Here is a 21,434-nt window from a genome sequence, read left to right on the forward strand (position 1 = left end):
GGAACAGATCACCTAAACAGAAAATAATCAAGTAAGCAATATATTTGAGTGACACACTGGATCAGAATAACTTAACAGATATATTCAGAGCATTTCATACTAAAACAGCATAATATATTCTTTCAAAGTGTGCATGCAACATTCTCTGGAATAAGTCAGGTATATCACAAAACGGGCCTCAACAAATATAAAAAGAATGAAATCATACCATTCAACTTTTCTGACCACAACACTATGAAAGTAGAAGTCAACCACAAAAAAAAAAAAAATTGGAAAGAGCACAATACATGGAAGTTAAGCAACATGTTTTCTAAACAATGAATGGGTCAAAAAGCAAATCAAAAAAGAAATTAAAAAAAATTCATGGAAAAAATGAAAATGAAAACACAGTGATCCAAAACCTTTGAGAAACAGCAAAAGCAATCCTAAGAGGGAGGTATACCAATACAGGCCTACACCAACAAGCAAGAAAACTCTCACATACACAACCGGACCTTCCACCTAAGTAAGCTAAAGAAAGAAAAACAAAATCTAAAGCTAGCAGGACAAAAAGAATAATCAAGATTAGAGCAGAGAGGAGGGACCAACATGACAGGGAAGTAGAGAGATCAATAGTTTCTTTTTCTCTCAAACAAAGCCGTGTTGCAGCCAAAGGACTTTGAACTCCAAGAGTCCAGAAGGCAAAGTGACAGAGTCATTTCCAGGGACCCACCAAGACACACTGATGGGCCATAGGTTCGTGATTTCGAACTGGAGAGATAAAATGATTGCAGGGGAGAGATCCCTTTCTGTGGAGAGAAAAAGGGAAGAGAAAGAGAGGCTGAGAATGCACAGGACAGTTATCTGGACAAGAGAAAATCCACAGACTGGGACAGAGAAAGATCCAATCTCTAACTGAGGAACTTTCTCAGGACTGGGGAAGGCTGTCCTGATCACACCTGGGGAGGAGGGAGGCCAGTCTCAGGCCAGGCTAGGTTAGGGACACAGTCTACAGTAGGAGAAAGCAATCCTCTCCCTGAGGAGGAGGGCGTATATCCACTCAAAGGACAAAGACTGCTTGTACCCACCAGGCAGAGACCATATATTGGGCAGCGCAGAGTGGCACTCCTCTAGTCCTGGAGAGCTTGAATAGGAGTTTGAGTCCTAGCCAAGCACCAGGCATGGGAGTCGGCAGAGCAGGACAAACCACCTTGTTTGAGACCCTGGCACAGTGAGGATGGCTTGAAGAGTGGTTTGGGACACCAGGTTAGGGGATAAGAGACTGGTAGGTGGGACTCGCCTACACTAAACCACACCCCACACCTTCGCACCTGGTAACTGAATATCTACTGGACAGAGACTGATGCTGAAGAACCAGACGGCCCCTCCTCCAGACTAGTGCTGTTGCATTGCCTGATTTAATTCTTGGACAATTATATAGATACATTCTTCCTTCCTGTACTCCTTCTTATCTCTTCCCTTCTCTAGTCTTGTTACTCTGGCTGTTGGGTTGTTTAAGTGGATATACTTAATCCATTTTCTTGATACATGTTTTACACCTCCTTCTTTATTTTCCTTTCTCTCTCTCTAGATTAAGCCATTTTATTTTCTCTTTTTTTCTCCTGTCTCCTTCTTTATTTCCCTTACTCTCTATCAGGATTGAGCCATATAGTTTCTTTGTCTGGTAAATTTTCTTTTATTTTATTTTTCCCCTGGCTCCTTCTTTATTTTCCATTCTCTCTCTGGATTAAGACTTATAATTTATCTTCTGGTCAATTTTTATTTTTTTCCTTTCCCCCCGCCTCTGTCGTTTCTCTCTTTGTACCGGACAAGGCCTCTTCCATCGGTGCGCCACCTCCACCCTGTTGTTTTCTTATAGCTGGTGTTTCTGTTGCTGTTCCTGTTTTCATTTTTGTTTGTTTGTGTCTGTGTTTGCATGTTTTTGATTTTTGTTTGTTTGTTTGTTTGTTATCCTTTCCAGGGCTACTTCAAGGAACAAATCAAAGCACATTTAGTGGAAGGTCCAAAACAGCACTATAATAGAGAGCAAGTAACACTCTCCAAAAAACACCTCATGATGGGCCAGGCCCTGGACAGTGTATGACCCCTCTTTCATTTGTAGTGCTTAGAAGCGCAGGCACATAACAAGCCTTTAAAACACATAAGGGACAGAAAACTAGCCAAACTGATGAAACAGAAGAATTCTCCTCAAAAGAAATTCCAGGAAGAAATGACAGCTAAAGAATTGGTCAAAACAGATTTGAACAAAATAACTGAAAAAGAATTTAGAGTAATAGTCATAAGATTAATCTCTGGGCTCGAAAAAAGCATAGGAGACAGCCAAGACTCTATTGCTGCAGAGACAAGGAACTTAAAAATAGTCATGATGAATATAAAAATGCTGTAAATGATGTGCAAAACAAACTAGAGGAGGTACCAGCAAGGGTTGATGATGCAGAGGGGAGATTAAGTGACGTAGAGGGAAATATTATGGAAAAAGATGAAGCTGAGAAGAAGAGAGTTGAAAAAAATCCTGGACCACAGGGGAGGGAGAATTAGTGAACTGAGTCAATAAAATGGAACAATATCCATATCATAGGAGTTCCAGAAGAAGAATAAGAGAGAGAGAAAAGGGCCAAAGGTGTATGGGAAGGAATCATTGCTGAGAAGTTCCTCAATTTGTGGAAGGAAACAGACATTGAAATACAGGAGGCACAGAGAATTCCCTTCAGATGTAACTTGAACTGATTTTCTGCACAACATATAGTAGTAAAACTGACAAAATACAAAGATAAAGAGAGAATTCTGAAAGCAGCTAGGGAGAAATGGGCCTTAACCTACAAGGCTAGACACATAAGGGTAGTAGCAGACCTACTGAAGCTTGTCAGTCTAGAAAGGAGTGGCAGGAAATTTTCAATGTGCTGAATAGGAAAAATATGCAGCCAGAAATCCTTTATCCAGCAAGCCTGTCAATAAGAATAAAAGGAGAGATAAAGGTTTTCCCAAACAAATAAAAACTGAAGGAATTCATCACCACTAAACCAGCCCTAAATCCTAAGGGGGACTCTGTGAGTGGAATGTTGCAAAACCACAAAGGATAAGAGACATCCTACAAGCATGAAATCTACAGATAACACAATGACTCTTTCAATATCTTTCAATAATAACACTGAATGTAAATGGACTAAATGCTCCAATCAAAAGACATAGAGTATCAGAAGGGATTAAACAAACAAACAAACAAACAAACAAACAAACCAAGACCCATCTATTTGCAGTCTACAAGAGACTCATTTTAGATCTGAGGAGACCTACAGATTGAAAGTGAAGGGATGGAGAACCATCTATCATCCTACTAGAAGAAAGCTGGAGTAGCCATATTTATATCAGACAAATTAGATTTTAAACTAAAGGGTATAACAAGAGATGAAGAAGGCCATTTTATATATATATAAAATGTATGTGTGTGTGTGTGTGTGTGTGTATACATATATACACACACACACATATATGTGTATATATATATAATATTATATATCCATCAAGAAGAACTAACAATTATAGATGTTTATGCACTTAATTAGGTTAACACCCAAATACATAAAACAATTAATCATAAACATAAGCAATCCTACTGGTACAAATGTGATAATTGTAAGTGACTTTAATACTCTACTTACAGCAATGGACAGCTCATCTAGACAGAAAATCAGTAAAGAAACAAAGGCCCTGAATGATACATGGGACAAGATGGACTTGAGAGATATATTTAAAAGCTTTCATCCTAACCCAACAGAATATACATTCTTCTTAAGTGCACATGGAACATTCTCCAAGATAGATCCCATACTGGATCACGAAGTCTATGAATATAAAAGAAATGAGATCATACCATGCATACTTTCAGATCACAATGATATTAAACTTGAAATCAACCATAGGAAAAAGTTTAGAAAACCTCCAAATGTATGGAGATTAAAGAATATCCTACTAAAAAATGAATGGGTCAATCAGGCAATTAAAGAAGAAATTTTTTAAAAATGTGGAAATAAATGTAAATAAAAGCACAGTAGTCCAAGTCCTTTGGGATGCAGCAAAGGCAGTCCTAAGAGGAAAAATGCATTGCAATCCAGGCGTATCTCAAGAAACAAGAAAAATTCCAAATACAAAATCTAACAGCACACCTAAAAGAACTAGAAGCAGAATAGCAAAGAAACCCCAAGGCCAGCAGAAGAAGAGACATAAAAAAGATCAGAGCAGAAATAAACAATATAGAATCCAAACCAAACAAAACAAAACAGTAGAACAGATCAATGAAACCAAGGGTTGCTTTTGATAAAAATAAACAAACCTGATCAACTTCTAGCCAGATTTCTCAAAAAGAAAAGAGAGAAGAACCAAATAGATAAAATCATGAATGGAAATGGACTTTTCACTTCAGAAATCCTTATCCTTCAGAAATATAAACAATTATCATAGAATACTAAGAAAAATTATATGCCAACAAATTGGACAACCTGGAAGAAATGGACAAATTCCTAGACACCCAAACACTACCAAAACACAAATGGGAAGAAATCGAAAATTTGAACAGACTCATAACTAGTGATGAAATTGAATCAGCTATAAAAAATCTCCAGACAAATAAAAGTCTGGGACCAAATGGCTTCCCTGGGGAATTCTACCAGACATTTAAAGCAGAGTTAATACCTATCCTTCTCGGGGCGCCTGGGTGGCTCAGTCGGTTAAGCCTCCTACTTCGGCTCAGGTCAGATCTCACATTCGTGGGTTTGAGCCCCACATCAGGCTCTGTGCTGACAGCTAGCTCAGAGCCTGGAGCCTGCTTCCGGTTCTGTGTCTCCTCCTCTCTCTGCCCCTCCCGCTCTCATGCTCTGTCTCTCTCTGTATCAAAAATAAATAAAACATTAAAAAAAATTAAAAAAAAATACCTATCCTTCTCGACATGTTCCAAAAAATGGAAATGGAAGGAGAATGTCTTGACTCATCCTATGAAACCAACATTACTTTGATTCCCAAACCAGGCAGAAATCCCACTAAAAAGGAGAATTACAGGCCAACATCCCTGATGAATATGGATGCAAAAATTCTCAACAAGATACTAGCAAATTGACTTCAGCAGCATATAGAAATAATTATTCACCATGATTAAGTGGGACTCATTCCTGGGCTGAAGGGCTGGTTTAATACTCACAAAACAATCAATATGATCCATCACATTAATAAAATAATGGATAAAAGCCATATAATCCTGTCAATAGATGCAGTAAAAGCATTTGACAAAATACACCATTTTTCTCAATAAAAACCTTCAAGAAAGTTGGGATAGAAGTAATACACTTAAACATCATTAAAGCCATATATGACAATCCCCCACTTAACATCATCCTCAATGGGGAACAACTGAAAGCTTTCCCTCTGAGATCAGGAATGCGACAAGGATGTCCACTCTCACCACTGTTGTGTAACATAGTGTTGGAAGTCCTAGCATCAGTCATCAGAAAACCAAATGAAATAACAGGCATCAAAATTGCCAAAGAAGAAGTCAAACTTTCACTTTTCAAAGACAACATGATACTCTACATGGAAAACCCTACAGACTCCACCAAAAGACTCTTAGAACTGATACATGAATTCAGTGAAGTCAAAGCATACAAAATCAATGTACATAAATTGGTTGCAGTTTTACACCAATAATGAAACAACAGGGGTGCTTGGGAGGCTCAATTGGTTGAGCATCTGACTTTGGCTCAGGTCATGATCTCACAGTTCATGGGTTCGAGCCCCACGTTGGTCTCTGTGCTGACAGTTCAGAGCCTGGAGTCTGCTTCCATTTATGTGTGTCCCTCTTTCTCTGCTCCTTCCTGCTCATTATCTGTCTCTCTTTGTCTCTCAAAAATAAATAAATGTTTAAAAAATTAAAAAAAAGTAATGAAGTAACAGAAAGACAAATCAAGAAATAGATTCCATTAACAACTGCACCAAAAACTCATCAATTATCTAGGAATAAACCTTACCAAAGATGTAAAAGATTTGTGTGCTAAAAACTATAGAAAGCTTATGAAGGAAATTGAAAAAGACACAAAGAAATGGAAAAAAAGTTCTATGCTCATGGATTGGAAGAATATTGTTAAAATGTCTTAGTATCCAAAGCAATCTACCTATTCAATGCAATCCCAATCAAAATTGCACTGACATTCTTCTCAAAGCTAGAACAAAGAATCCTAAAATTTGTATGGAAGCACAAAAGACCCCAGATAACCAAAGTAATATTGAAAAAGAAAATCAAAGTGGGAGGCATCATAATCCTAGACTTTAGCTTTTATTACAAAGCTGTAATTATGCTATTGGCACAAAAACTGACACATAGACCAATGGAATAGAATAGAGAACTCAGAATTGGATCCACAAATGTATGGCCAATTAATCTTTGACAAATAAGGAAATAGCATCCAATGGGGAAAAAAGACAGTCTCTTTAACAAATGGTGCTGGGAGAACTGGACAGAAACATGCAGAAGAATGAAATTAGACTACTTTCTTACACCATGCACAAAATAAACTCAAAATGGATGAAAGCCCTAAATGTGAGATAGGAAACCATCAAAACCCTAGAGGATAAAATAAGCAACCACTTCTTCGACCTTATCTGCAGCAATTTCTTGCTTGACACATCTCCAAAGGCAAGGTGAATTAAAAGCAAAAATGAACTGTTGGTACCACATCAAGATAAAAAGCTTTTGCAGTCCAAAGGAAACAATCCACAAAACTAAAAGGAAACTGACAGACTAGGAAAAGGTATTTGCAAATGACATATAAGATAAAGGGTTATTATCCAAATATCTATAAAGAATTTAACAAACTCAACACCTGAAAACAAATAATTCAGTGAATAAATGGGCAGAAGACACGAATAGACACTTTTCCGAAGAAGACATCCAAGTGGCCAACAGACAACATGAAAAGATGTTCAATGTCATTCATCATTAGGGAAATACAAATCAAAGCCACACTGAGATATCACTACACACTGGTCAGAATGGTTAAAATGAACAACTCAGGAAACTACAAATGCTGGCAAGGATGTGGAGAAATGGGAACCCTCTTGCACTGATGGTGGGAATGCAAACTGGTGCAGCTGCTCTGGAAAACATTGTGAAGCTTCCTCAAAAAATTAAAAATAGAATACCCTACAACCGAACAATAACACTACTAGGAATTTACCCAAGGGATACAGGAGTGCCAATGAATAAGGGCACATGTACCCCAATGTTTATTACAGCACTTTCAACAATAGTCAAATTATGAAAAGCATCTAAATGTCCATGAACTGATGAATGGATAAAGACATGATTTATATATACAATGGGATACTACTTGGCAATGAGAAAGAATGAAATCATGTCATTTGCAGTAATGTGGATGGAACTGGAAGGTATTATGCTTAGTGAAATATGTCAGTCAGAGGAGGACAGATATCATGTTTTCATTCATAGTTGATCTTTAGAAACTTAATAGAAGACTGTGAAGGGAAGAGGATGAGGAAAAAATAGTTACAAACAGAGGTGGAGGGAGGGAAACCACAAGAGACTTTTAAATACAGAGAACAAACTGAAGGTCAGTGGGTGGGGATGGGGGGAGAGGAAAAATGCGTGATGGGCACTGAGGAGGGCACTTGTTGGGATGAGCCCTGGGTGTTGTATGTAAGCAAATTTGACAATAAATTATACTAAAAAAATAAACATTTAAATATATATATGTATGTGTATTTAAAGATTAGAGCAGAGATACATGATACAGAAACTAAAACCAAACCCAGACAAACAAAACACACACACACACACACACACACACACACACAAACACTAGAAGAGACCATTGAAACCATGAGCTGGTTCTTTGAAAAAAATCAATAAAATTAATAAACCCCTAGTCAGATTTACAAAAAGAAAAGGAAAAGGGCCCAAATAAGTAAAATCACAAATGAGAGAAGAGCAATAAGTGATACCACAGTAGTATAAGCAATTATAAGAGAATACTGTGAAAATACACATGCTAACACATTGGACAACTTGGAAGAAATGGACAAATTCTGACAAACATATAAACTACCAAAACAGAAACAGGAAGAAATAGAAAACTTGAACAGACAGATAACCAGAAACAAAATTGAATCAATAATCAAAAAACTCCCAACAAACAAAAGTCCAAGACCAGACAGCTTCACAGGTGAATTCTACTAAATATTCAAAGAAGTGTTTATACCTATTCTTCTCAAAATATCCCCCCAAATAGAAAAGGATGGGAGACTTCCAAATTCATTCAATGATATTACCCTGATACCAAAACTAGATAAAGACTCCATTATAAAAAAGAACTACAAGCTAATATCCCTGATAAACATGGATGCAAAAGTTCTCAATAAAATACTAGTAAAATGAATCCAACAATACATTAAAGGAATATTTCACCACAGTCAAATGTGGTTTATTCTGGGGCTGCATGGGTGGTTCAATATCTGCAAATCAATCAATGTGATACATCACATCAATGATAAAGAATAAGAAGCATGTCATCATTTCAATAGATTCACAAAAAGCATTTGAGAAAGTACACATATATTCATGATAAAAGCCCTCAACAAAGTATGGTTAGAGTGAACATACCTGAACATAATAAAGGTCATATATGAAAAAGTCACACCTAATATCATCCGCAATGGGGAAAAAAACCACTTGTTGTGGTCAGAACAAGACAGGGATGTCCACTCTAGCCACTGTTATTTAACATAGTACTGGAAATTTTGGCCACAGCAATCAGACAACAAAAAGGAATAAGAGAAATCCAAATCAGCAAGGAAGAAATCAAACTTCCACTATTTGCAGATGACATGATACTATTTAGAAAACCCAAAAGACTCTATCCAAAAACTGCTAGAACTGATAAACAATTTCAGCAAAACTGCAGGATACAAAATCAATACAGAAATGTATTACATTTCTATACACCAATAATGAAGTAGCAGAAAAATCAATTAAGGAATCAATCTCATTTACAAAAACAGTAATGTAAATAGGAATAAACCTAAACAAAGAAGATAAAGACCCATATTCTGAAAACTATAAAACACTGATGAAAGAAATTGAAGATTACACAAAGTAATGGAAACCCATACTCACTGACTGGAAGAACAAATATTGTTTAAATGTCAATACTACACAAAGAAATCTACACATTTACTGTAATGGTTATCAAAATACCACCAGCATTTTTTATAGAGCTAGAAGAAACAATTCTAAAATGTGTATGGAATCACAATAGATCCTGAATAGCCAAAGCAATCTTCAAAAAAGAAAAGCAAAGACAAAAGCGTCACAATTCCAGACTTTTTGTTATATTACAAAGCTACAACAATTAAAACAGTATAGTACTGGCACGGAAATTGACACATACATCAATAGAACAGAATACAAAACACAGAAATGTACCAATAACTGTGTGGTCAATTAATCTTTGACAAAGCAGGAAAGAATATTCAATTGGAAAAAGGCAGTCTTCAACAAACAGTGTTGGGAAAACTGGGCAGCAACCTGCAAAAGAATGAAACTGGACTCCTTTCTTTCACCATACACACATACTCACCCCCCCACAAATTCAAAAAGGATAAAAGACCTAAATATGAGACTTGAACCATAAAGATCATAGAAGAGAACATACACAGCAACCTCTTTTACATGGCTGTAGCAACATTTTTCTAGATATGTCTCCAGAGGCAAGAGAAACAAAAGCAAATATAAGTTATTGGGACTTCATCAAAATAAAAAGCTTCTGCACAGTGAAAGAAAGCATCAACAGAAATTAAAAGTCAACATTTGGAATGGGAAAAGATATTTGTAAATGACATATCTGATGAAAGGTTCTTATCCAAAACATATACAAAACATAAAACTCAACACCCCAAAAATCAAATAATTGAATTAAAAAATGTACAGAAGACATAAATAGACCTTTTATTTTTCCTAAGAAGACATACAAACTTTCAATATACACATGAAAAGATTCTCAATGTCACTGAGAAATATAAATTACGGAAATACAAATCAAAACTAAAATGAGATATCACCTCACATCTGTCAGAATGACTAAATTCAACAACAGGTTTTGACAAGAATGTGGAGAAAACAGAAATGCACTTTTGGTGGGAGTGCAGCCTCTCTGGAAAACAATAAAGAGGTTCCTCAAAAAGTTAAAAATAGAACTACCCTACAACCCAGTAATTGCATGAGGAAGTATGTATCCAAAAATATACAAATACTAATTCAAATGGATATATGTTTCCCAATATTTATAGCAGCATTATCTAAAATATCCAAATTATGGGAACATTCCAAATGGCCTTTGACTGATGAATGGATCAAGAAGATGCAGTATACACATAGAATGGAATATTGCTCAACCATAAAATAATGAAATCTTGCTAATATGCAGTGACATGGATGGAGCTAGAAAGTAGTGTGCCAAGTAAAATAAGTCAGTCATAGAAAGACATACTATATTATTTCAGTCACATGTGGAATTTAAGAAACATAAATGAAAAACAACAACAAAAAAGACAGAGACAGAAAGAGGCAAACTGAGAATTAGACATTTAACCATAGAGAGCAAACAGATAGTTACCAGATGGGAAGTGGGTGGGTGTATAGGTAAAATAGGTGATGAGAATTGAGCAGTCCAGTTGCTGTGATAGAACTGGGTGTTGTATGGAAGTTTTGAATCATTATATTGTACTCCTGAAACTAATATGTTAACTAACTGGATTTTAAGTAAAAACAAAAAAAAGAAAAAAAAAGTAGTGTTATTTCACTTTAACATATCACTTTACAAGTTAAAGATGTAAAGTAGATATCTTAAAATAATTGCTAAAATCACACAACAAAGAGTTATAGCATATTAGCCAACAAAGGAGATAAAATAGAATCATAAACCATATTTAGTAAAAAAAAAGGACAGAAAAAGCTGAATTAGAGGGAAGAAATATCAGATGATATAAAGAGAAAATAAATAGCAAATTTGTGGTTAAAACAAACATAATTATAACCACATTAAATAGAAAGTATCTTAATATTCCAAGTAAAAGGCATAGGTTGCTAAATGAATTTTTTAAAAAATTCATTAAAAATCAGAAAAGAAAGTAGGATGCACTTTGAACTGAATGAAAATGAAGATTTTGTTTAAAAATTATTGGATGCTGCTGAAGCAGTGATTAGAAAATATTTACAACAGTTATTGCTAATATTAGAAAAGAAGAGGGCTGCTGGCTCAATTGGTAGAGCAAGGGATTCTTGATATGGGTTAAAAGTTCAAGCCCCATGTTGGTTGTAGAGATTATTAAAAAATAAAACTTGTTTTTACATGTTTATTTATTTTTGAGAAAAAGAGAGAGAGTGGGGAGAAGGAAAAGACACAAATTACAAATATGAGGAATAAGAGTGGAGACATTAATATACATATACCTTAAACGGATAATAATGGGAAATATGACAAAAAGCTTTATACCAAAAATTTGACAACTTAGATGAAATGGACAAGTTCCTGGAAAGCCACAAACTATCAAAACTTGCTCAAGATAAATAATCTAAAGAGTTCTATATCTATTATAGACATTTTATTTTTATTATATATATATTGTATGTTTTTTAAAATTTATTTTTGAGAGATAGAGAGAGACACACAGCATGAGCAAGGGAGGGTCAGAGAGAGAGGGAGACACAGAATCTGAAGACAGGCTCCAGGCTCCGAGCTAGTTGTCAGCACAGAGCCTGATGTGGGGCTTGAACCCACAAATAGCAAGATCATGTTCTGAGCCGAAGTCAGACGCTTAACCCTGAGCCACCCAGGTGCCCCATAGACATTTTATTTTTAGTTTAAAATCTTGCCTTCCCCCCTAACCCCCCCCCCAACACTGCCAGATGCAGATGACTTCACTGGTAGTTTCTATGAAAAATATACTATCAATTTTATACAATTTTTTTCAGGAAAAAGATGGTGGAGATAGTTCACAACTCAATCTATGAGGCCAGTGTTATTCTGATAACTGAACCAACAAAAATATCATTAAAAAAAGAAAGCAGGGAAGGGGAGTGATGGGCATGTTGGAGGGCAATTGTGGGGATGAGCACTGGGTGTTTTATGGAAACCAACTTGACAATAAATTATAAAAAAGAAAGAAAGAAAACTGAGAAGCCAGATCCTTCTTGACCACAAACACAAAAAAATACTAAGAATATTTACCAAATTTAAACCAATGTTCTATAAAAAATAATAATGCATCATGTCCAAGGGAAGTTTATCCCAAAGTTGTAAAGTTGGCTTACTATTTAAAAGTTAATCAATATAATTCATCTTTTTAACAGACTAAAAAAAAGAAAAAATTATTTCACCATTTCAATAGATGGAGAAAAAAACATCTCACAAAATCCAATGATCACTTCTAATTAAAGCTTTAAGCAACTGGGAATAGAATAAAAAAACATACTTGAAATAATAAATATTTATGAAAACCTTTCAATAAACATTACACTTAGCCATAAAGAATAAATGCTTTTGCCTTTAGATCAGGAATTTAAAAAGAATGTTATTATCGCTTCTTTCAAAATATTTTTTTAATGTTTTATTTATTTTTTTAATACAGAGAGAGACAGAGCATGAGAGGGGGAGGGGCAGAGAGAGAAGGAGACACAGAACCGGAAGCAGGCTCCAGGCTCTGAGCTAGCTGTTAGCACAGAGCCTGACGCGGGGCTCGAACTCACGAACGTGAGATCTGACCTGAGCCGAAGTCGGAGGCTTAACCGACTGAGCCACCCAGGCGCCCCTATTATCGCTTCTTTCAATATCTGATTATTTATTAGGGGCATCTGGGGGTGGCTAAGTTGGTTAAGCATCCAACACTTGGTTTTGGCTCAGGTCCTGATCTCCACAGTGTGTGGGATTGAACCCCAAATAGGGCTATGTGCTGAGAGCTTGGAGCTTCTTGGGATACTGTCTCCACTCGTGCTTGCTCATGTTCTCTCTCTCTCTCTCTCTCTCTCTCTCTCTCTCTCTATATATATATATATATATATATATATATATAATAAAAAATATATGTATATATGATTGTTTATGGCTAGTGTATAGAAAAATGAATTACTTTATACATTATGTTTCATTCTTCAATCTTGCTAACTTCATTTATTCACTCAAATGTATTTTTAAAAATATTTTTAATGTTTTCTTTACATGAGATTATGTCATTGCAAATACAGTTGTACATCTGTAACAGGGGTCAGACTCCATTTTCTGATGTTTGACCACTGACAGCTTTTAAACTTCTCTTCTTCCCTCTTCTCTTTGTGTCCCACATTTGGGCAAGCTGATAAGAAAGCTTGGTCCCATATGATTTCATTCATATGTGGAATTCAAAAAATCAAAACAAATAAACAAAAAGCAGAATCAGACCGGTAAACACAGAGAACAAATTGATGGTTGCCAGAGGAAAGAGTGGTAAGGCATGAATACAATGGGTGAAGGGGTGTAGGAGACATAGGCTTCCAGTTATGGAAAGAATAAGTCAAAGGAATAAAAGGTACAGCATAGGGAATATAGTCAATAATATTGAAATAATGTTGTATGGACACAGTTTGTAGCTACTCTTGGGGTGAACATAGAGAAGGTGAATCAAATCACTATTTTGTATACCTCACACTAATATAATATTGTGTGCCAATTATACTCAAATAAAGAAAAAAAAAAAAGAAACCAAAACCAAGAAAAAAAAGAAAGAAAGAAAGAAAGAAAGAAAGAAAGAAAGAAAGAAAGAAAGAAAGAAAGAAAGCAAGCTTGGTCCCACAGTCTCAGGGCAAGTTCCTTAGGTCCAAGTGGAAGACTTAAACCAATCAGCTCCCTGCCCTCACACAGCGACATTCACCTTAGCTCTGCTTCATAATCACAATCAAAACCCTGAACTATCTCAATTCCTTTTTTCTGGTCTTCTCAGACATGCTTTGAGAGGACTTCTCTGCCCTACACAGAGTCCTCAGTTTTGTAGGTAATAAACTTTCTCATATCCTCTTACTGTGTGTGTGTGTGTGTGTGTGTGTGTGTGTGTGTGTGAGTGTGTGTATGGAAACACTAGACTCAATATCTAACCAAATTTTGGATGTGGGCCCCTCTTGCCATTTGCAAAGCATCTATGACAACTTCTTTTCTAGTCTTATTGCATATAATTTCTTCTTATCTAAGTTTACTGAGAAGACTCTCCATGCAAATCCAAGGGAAAGGAGAAAAATACTCTACTTTCTGATAATGAGGTAGCAATGTCACATTGTCCAGGAACATATGGGATAAGAGATAGTGTTGCTGCCATTTTTGTAAAATAAAATCTGCTACATCATTTCTGTTCTGAAAGCTTCACTGAAATAGAAAAAAAAGGAAACTTGCTATCCTTTTACTATGAAAAGGCTTTTAATATGCATTTGTAGGAATGGGAAGAATGTATAGTTTTTCTAGGGCATTCTGATTTTTTATCAGAGGTGGAAAAGGAAAGAATGGGAAATGATAACACCATATATGTCTTTGCCTTATTATCTTCTTATCTTTAAATAAGTTTTAGTATTCTGCTAATCTTAAGGGTATTTATGTTGAACTCTAGTCAAAAGCTAACTGATAAAATCTACCTTTAATCTTTTTCACTGATTATTAAAATTTTGAGTATAAAAATGATCTTTAGGAAATTCTAGTTTAATTAACTTATGTAATGCCTAAATTCCCTCTAAAATATCCCTTTCAGTTATCTCTGGTGTGAGGAAACTCAGCATTTCCTCTATAGCACATTCTGTGTTTATATTTTTCTCTCACACAGAAATGAAAAATTTCCTCCTATCTTTGTCACTTGACTCCTAACTTTTCTTAATGGTATGCTATCTGATTCTTCTCAAATATTCATGTTTCTAGACAGGTGAAGAATTATATGCTCTTTCTTCACTTCCCTAAACTTTGTATTCTAGATTTTTTTTTCAATAATTTCCCATAAGCATTGTTTCCTTTCTTCACTGTCCTGACATTCTCTGCTGAAGGTTTTAGTTTCCTCATTGAGTGTTTTCAGAACTGAGAGCACTGGTCCACATTTCATAAGATAAATTTATTATAGGGTAAGACCATCAAGAACATTATACCTTTACAGTTACATTAGATCCCAATAAACTTTTCAACACATAATGAACTAAGTATCACCTTAAATATCTAAGTTGTTTTGACAAATTCTGTTACTGTTATGACTTGCAATTGTGTATAATTCAAAGTTGGGATCTTTTTCCAAAAAAAGGAGCATATTTTAGAACCTTTCACAATATTACTGGATTTCAACTTTCAAGTTTAAATATGTTTCAGACACATCAAGATATGAGATATTCAATTTGTCATTTCAAATTTATTCTCCAAATAAACTTTGCAAAATTCCTCTAGTACCTTATTCTCAGATTAGCATAATCCATCTCTTAGTATGTTTCAAGTATAAATGTTAAATTCATTGGAGATTCACTTATATTTTACTTATTCTTATCTATATTTCCTCATCTTTCTTTTAAAGATTTTATGTAGCATATTTTCAATCTCTTTTTTCAATAAAGGCACTTTCTTTCTACCATACTTGCAAGAAACTTTGTCAAAAAATCATGTTTTGGTCCCACTGAAGTTCCAACATGTGAAAAGTCTAGAAATTGTCACTCCCATCTCTGGGACAAGAAAAAGCTAAAAAATAGAAAATTAATGAATTTTCTTGGACCCAAGAGGGAAATGAGTTTTCAGATCATATTGCCACCTCAAAGTCTAAGGCAATGTGCTTGCCTGAAGCAAAAGCTGCTTCCAGCATTCAGTGGCACCAATACTTATATAATCATTTGGACAAGTTTATAGAGAGTAAATGTGGACTAGTGTTGTGGTCACAGACTGAGGAACCCTCACAATTTTGTGGCTTTTGCTTCCAGGAAGACTACAGTTTCTCATGATAAAAAAAAAAAAACAGACAAACAAACAAACAAACAAACAAAAAACCTTGTGGCTACGGCAGGGGGAGGAAGATAGTAATCTCTCTCTATGAAATATTACCAAAGACTTCTCCAGAACAAAGACCTACTCTGAGAAAAGTTGGAGAAGGGATAAACTAAGCCAAAGCCTGGTTCTTTAAAAATATAAATAAAATTGATAAACCTCTAAGCAGCCTTATGAAGAAAATATAGGTAAGACACAAATTACCAGTATCAGAAATGAGTTATTACTACTGATCCTATGAACATTAAAGTAATAAGAAAAAAATACCTGAACAGCTGTATGCTCACAAATTTGATAATTTAGATGAACTGGATCAATTCATTGATATACACCAAATAAAAAGAGAGAAATGAGAACAGTGTTACGCTAATAACAAAACCAGAAAAGGCATTGTAGCAAAGGAAAACTAAAGACCAATATCTCTCATGAAAATATGCACAAAATCCCTCAACTAAATGTTAGGTAGTCTAATCCAATGTTGTGTTTAAAAAATTATGCAATATGACCAGGTGGGATTTATTTTAGGTATGCAAGGCTGATTCAACAATCAAATATTAATCAATGTAATTAATCATGTCAATAGATTATGAAAAACCAAATGATTATATCAGTTGATGCATAGAAAATTATCTGGCAAAATCCAATACCTATTCATGACAAAAATCTCTTAGCAAAGTAGGTATAGAAGGAGCTTTCTGAAATTTGATAAAGATTTAGGAAGAACCTGTAAATAAAATCAGCAGCAAACAATATACATATTGGTAAACAATTGGACATTTTCCTGTAATATTTGGAATAAGGCAGTTTTTTTCATCAGTTATTTTCATTATCATATGGAAGTATAACTAGTGAAAAAAACAAGAAAGTAAATAAAAGGAATGTGGTTGGAAATGAAGACAAAACTGTACCTACTCCTAGATAACAAAATTGTCTATGTTGAATACACCAAAGCATCATCACCACCAATACCATGACTAAAACTCTTGTGGAACTAATCAGCAAGTGTATCAAGGTCACAAGATATAAGGTTAATATAGAAAAATTAATGTATTTCTTATGTGTTGAAATCAATAACAAGAATTTAAAATAAAAATAATATTGATAATATCATAATAATGAAATACTTAGGCATTAATATCAGAAGTTAAACACAGGACCAATATGCCAAAACTATAATATACTAATAAAAAATCAGAGATCTAAATAAATGAAACAATATTCCATGTTCATAGATTGGAAGACAAAATATTACTCTGATGTCAATTCGTCTTAAACTAGTCTATATATTTAATACAATCTGAATCAAAATTTAAGCAGTTTTGTAATTATTGACAAACTGATTTTAAAACTTATGTAGAAAGGGGTACCTGAATGGCTCAGTCGGTTAAGCATCCGGCTTCAGCTCAGGTCATGATCTCACGGTTTGAGGGTTTAAGCCCTGCATCAGGCTCTGTGCTGACAGCTGGCTCATAGCTTGGAGCCTGCTTCAGGTTCTGTATCTCCCTTTCTCTCTGACCCTCTCCTGCTCTCACTGTCTCTCTCTGTCTGTCAAAAATAAATAAAACACATAAAAAATTTTAAAAATAAAACTTATGTAGAAAGACCAAAGACCTAGAATTGTCAACACAATTCTAAGGAAGAAAAAACTTTGGAGAACTCACATTATCCAATTCTATGAATCAGTATAAGGCTACAGTAATCAATATGCTATTGGCAAAGGAATGGACAACTAAAATAATGCAACAAAATAGAGCACCTAGAAATAAGCCAACTTAATCTGTTACAAAGGGAATAAAAAGCAATTCAAAGGAGTAAGGATGGTATTTTCAAGAAATGGTACTGGAACTACTAGACATCCAAAAGTGGGGAGGAAGAACCTAGAAAGAGACCTTGCAGTCTACACAAAATATAAGTCAAAATAGATGATGGAGCTAAATGAAAAATGGAAAACTGTAAAACTTTTAGGAGAAAAAATAGGAAATAATCAAGAGTTAGGTGATTAGTTTTAAAATACAACATCCAAGGCATCCATGAAAAATAACGGATAATTGATAATTTGGATTTTAATAAAGTAATACTTTAAAAACATCTTTAAAAGAAGGTAACACTTTATCAAATGTGATGCTAAAGACACTGTTAAGCATTAAGAGAATGAAAAGGCAACTACTATGGAGTGAAAATACTTGCAAATACATATTTGTTGGATGATTGTGCCCCAAATAGACAATGAATTCTTAAAACTCAAGAGGTCAGAACAGACACCTCACCAAAGAAGATATCCAGATGTTAAAAAAGCACATTAGACACTTGGCATAATTTGTTATTAGATAATTGCAAATTACAACAGTGAAATACTTCTACACACGTATTAGAATGGCTAATATTCAAAACATTGATAATAACAATTGCTGGCAAGTGTGTGAAAAGCATAGTATTAACCATTTGATCCAGAAATCATGCACTTAGTTACTTAGTCAACTGATTTGAAAAATTTCCATGCAAAAACCTGATTTGAATATTTATAGCTTCCTTATACATTATTACAAACCTGGAAGCAATCAAGAAGTCTTCAACAGGTGAATGAATAAACCAAATGTAGTATATTTGTACAATGAAATATTATTCATCTAGAAATAGATATGAGCTATCAAAGAAACAAGGACATGAATAATTCTTAAATGCATATTGCTAAGTGAAAAAAAAATCCTGTACTAAAAATCTATATATTGGGGCACGTGGGTGGCTCAGTCAGTTGAGCGTCTGACTTCAGCCTCAGTCATGATTTCACAGTTTGTGGGTTCAAGCCCTGCATCAGGCTCTGTGCTGACAGCTCAGAGCCTGGAGCCTCCTTCTGATTCTGTGTGTCCCTCTCTCTCTCTCCCTCCCCTGCTCATGATCTGTCTCTCAAAAATAAATAAATGTTAAAAAAAACTTTTTAAATCTATATATTGTATGATTCCAACTATATGATATCTTTGGAAAAGACATAACTATAGAGATAAGAAATAAATATATCATTTGTTGCCAGTTATTTGGGATAACAAGGTGGTTTACTACATGGATCACATCGGATTTCGTTAGGGAAGTCAAATTATTCTATATACTCATGTAATCTGTGGATACAAACAGTAAGCAATTGTCAGAAATCAGAAAGCTTTATAACACAAAGAGTCATTTTAATGTATGCCAATTTAGAAAACTCATTTAGGAGGTAAGGGGATCTCAGGATGAAATTCAGAATGTGACAAAAGAATCTAAATATATGAAACAAACTCACCAAAGTGGGTGGAGAAATAAGGTGCTGACCTAAGTAACTGAAAATGTGTAAAGTATGTAAAGCTAAAGACAGAAAGACATGTGCATAAACACTGTCCTCTATTTGAGAACAGTATTTCCATGCAGTATAGGCTAATGATCCTGAAGCCACTATACATGTATACTGGAGTTAAGCTGTTAATTGAATTGATGACATATGAAGGAAACCAGGTTTCTCAGTGATGGAGTTGAAAGGTACAGACAAGCAAGAAGAGATTAGACTGACCAATCTGATAAATGATTGGCATTGGAGACATCCGTGTTAACTCAGGTTTAACTTAATAGGTACAGGTCATTGTGCATAAAAATATTTAGAGATGTACATACGTGGACTAGTATAGTCACAGTGCCCCCTTGCTCTATTAGCTAAAAGAGTCTAGGAGCAATGGCATGAAATAGGAGTGAGTACACCTAATACCTAAATCTTATTTTCTAATTTTATAATACTACGTTCCAGTAAAGGAAACAAGGGCTTCTGGGAGGAATGGCTAATTATATGATTAGGGAGTAAATGCGCATGATAAGCCGAGAGCATCTTGCAGTAATAAAGTAAGCACTTACACACACACACACACACACACACACACACACACACGCACACATGGGGGTATGTCAAAGTAATACTGATAGGACAGCCAGCTGAAAGAACTCCAGTGACTAAAGCTGGAAAAATGTTAGCAACACAATAAAGTCATATTACATCACAAAACAAAGTATAAAATAAATAACACGGGACCATACTGATGTGAATGATTAAATAGACAACTAAATAGGTAGAATAGTCATCTACCTATGTCTACATAATACAATTTATATAGAGAACACGCCTTTAAGGAAGTGAAATGTAACTTCAAACTCATTAAGTGTGTGCTGTGCATGTACTTTTTTCCAAAGAGTAGAGTATGGACAACAGAATAACTGTATAGTGGATAAACCTGACAAACACCGCAGCTAACATCAACAGTGCTATGACCAGGGAGAAGTTATTTCTCTTCTCTGTTATTCAGCTTCATCACCTGGAAAATAAAAAAAATAAAATAAAATAACAGTATTTTTCTGAAAGGGCTGTTTTGAGAATGAAATATGTTAATGTATGTAAAATGCTTAAAACAACGTCTAGCCTAAAATGCTTTATTGTTCTCCATTATTATTATTATTAATGTTACAGTCATATATTCAAGGCCAAATTCAGATATTAAATTTTTTTAATGTTTATTTATTTTTGAAAGAGAGAGAGAGAGTGAAATTGGGGAGATGCAGAGAGAGAGGGAGGCACAGAATCCAAAGCAGCCTGCAGGCGCTGAGATGTCAGCACAGAGCCTGATGCGGGGCTCAAACTCACAAACTGAGATCATAACCCAAGCTGAAGTTGGATGCCTAACTGACTGAGCCACCCAGGCGCCCCTTTTAAATATTTACTTTTATTTATTTATTTGTTTGTTTGTTTGTTTATTTAATTGAGATAACTTACAAGTAGGGGAAGTACAGAGAGAGGGGGAGACACAGAATCCGAAGCAGGGTCCAGGCTCAGAGCTGTCAGCACAGACCCCGATGTGGGACTTTAACTCATGAACCGTGAGATCATGACTTGAGCCAAAGTGGGATGCTTAATCGACTGAGCCACACAGGTGCTCCTCAGACCCTTCTTATAAGCAAGCGGAGACCTGAGAAGAAGAAATAAGAGTTATATTCCAGGAAGTATATTGTCTGTTAGAAATCTAATAGCATATGCAGTTTGGGGAATGCTTAAGAGTGCTCTACTTTTCCCAGTGTCTCAAAGTAATATTCAGACAAATCTGGGTTATTGCAAATGTAGTGTTATTTACATAAAATTGTCTATGTCAGGTACTGTTTTAGATGCTTTACACTCATTAACTTATGTAAGCTTTTCAATAAAGCTATGGGATTTGTTCGCAAATCATTTCCTATGGTTCTCTCACATTCCCTGGATGTGTGATGACAGCTTTTCTTCCCGACTATATTATCATGCATGTTAGTGTGCATGATACTTGAACAGCCTTGGGATATAGAGATAAT

This window comes from Suricata suricatta, chromosome 11 (genome assembly GCF_006229205.1).
Source record: "Suricata suricatta isolate VVHF042 chromosome 11, meerkat_22Aug2017_6uvM2_HiC, whole genome shotgun sequence".
Classification (NCBI taxonomy): Eukaryota; Metazoa; Chordata; class Mammalia; order Carnivora; family Herpestidae; genus Suricata; species Suricata suricatta.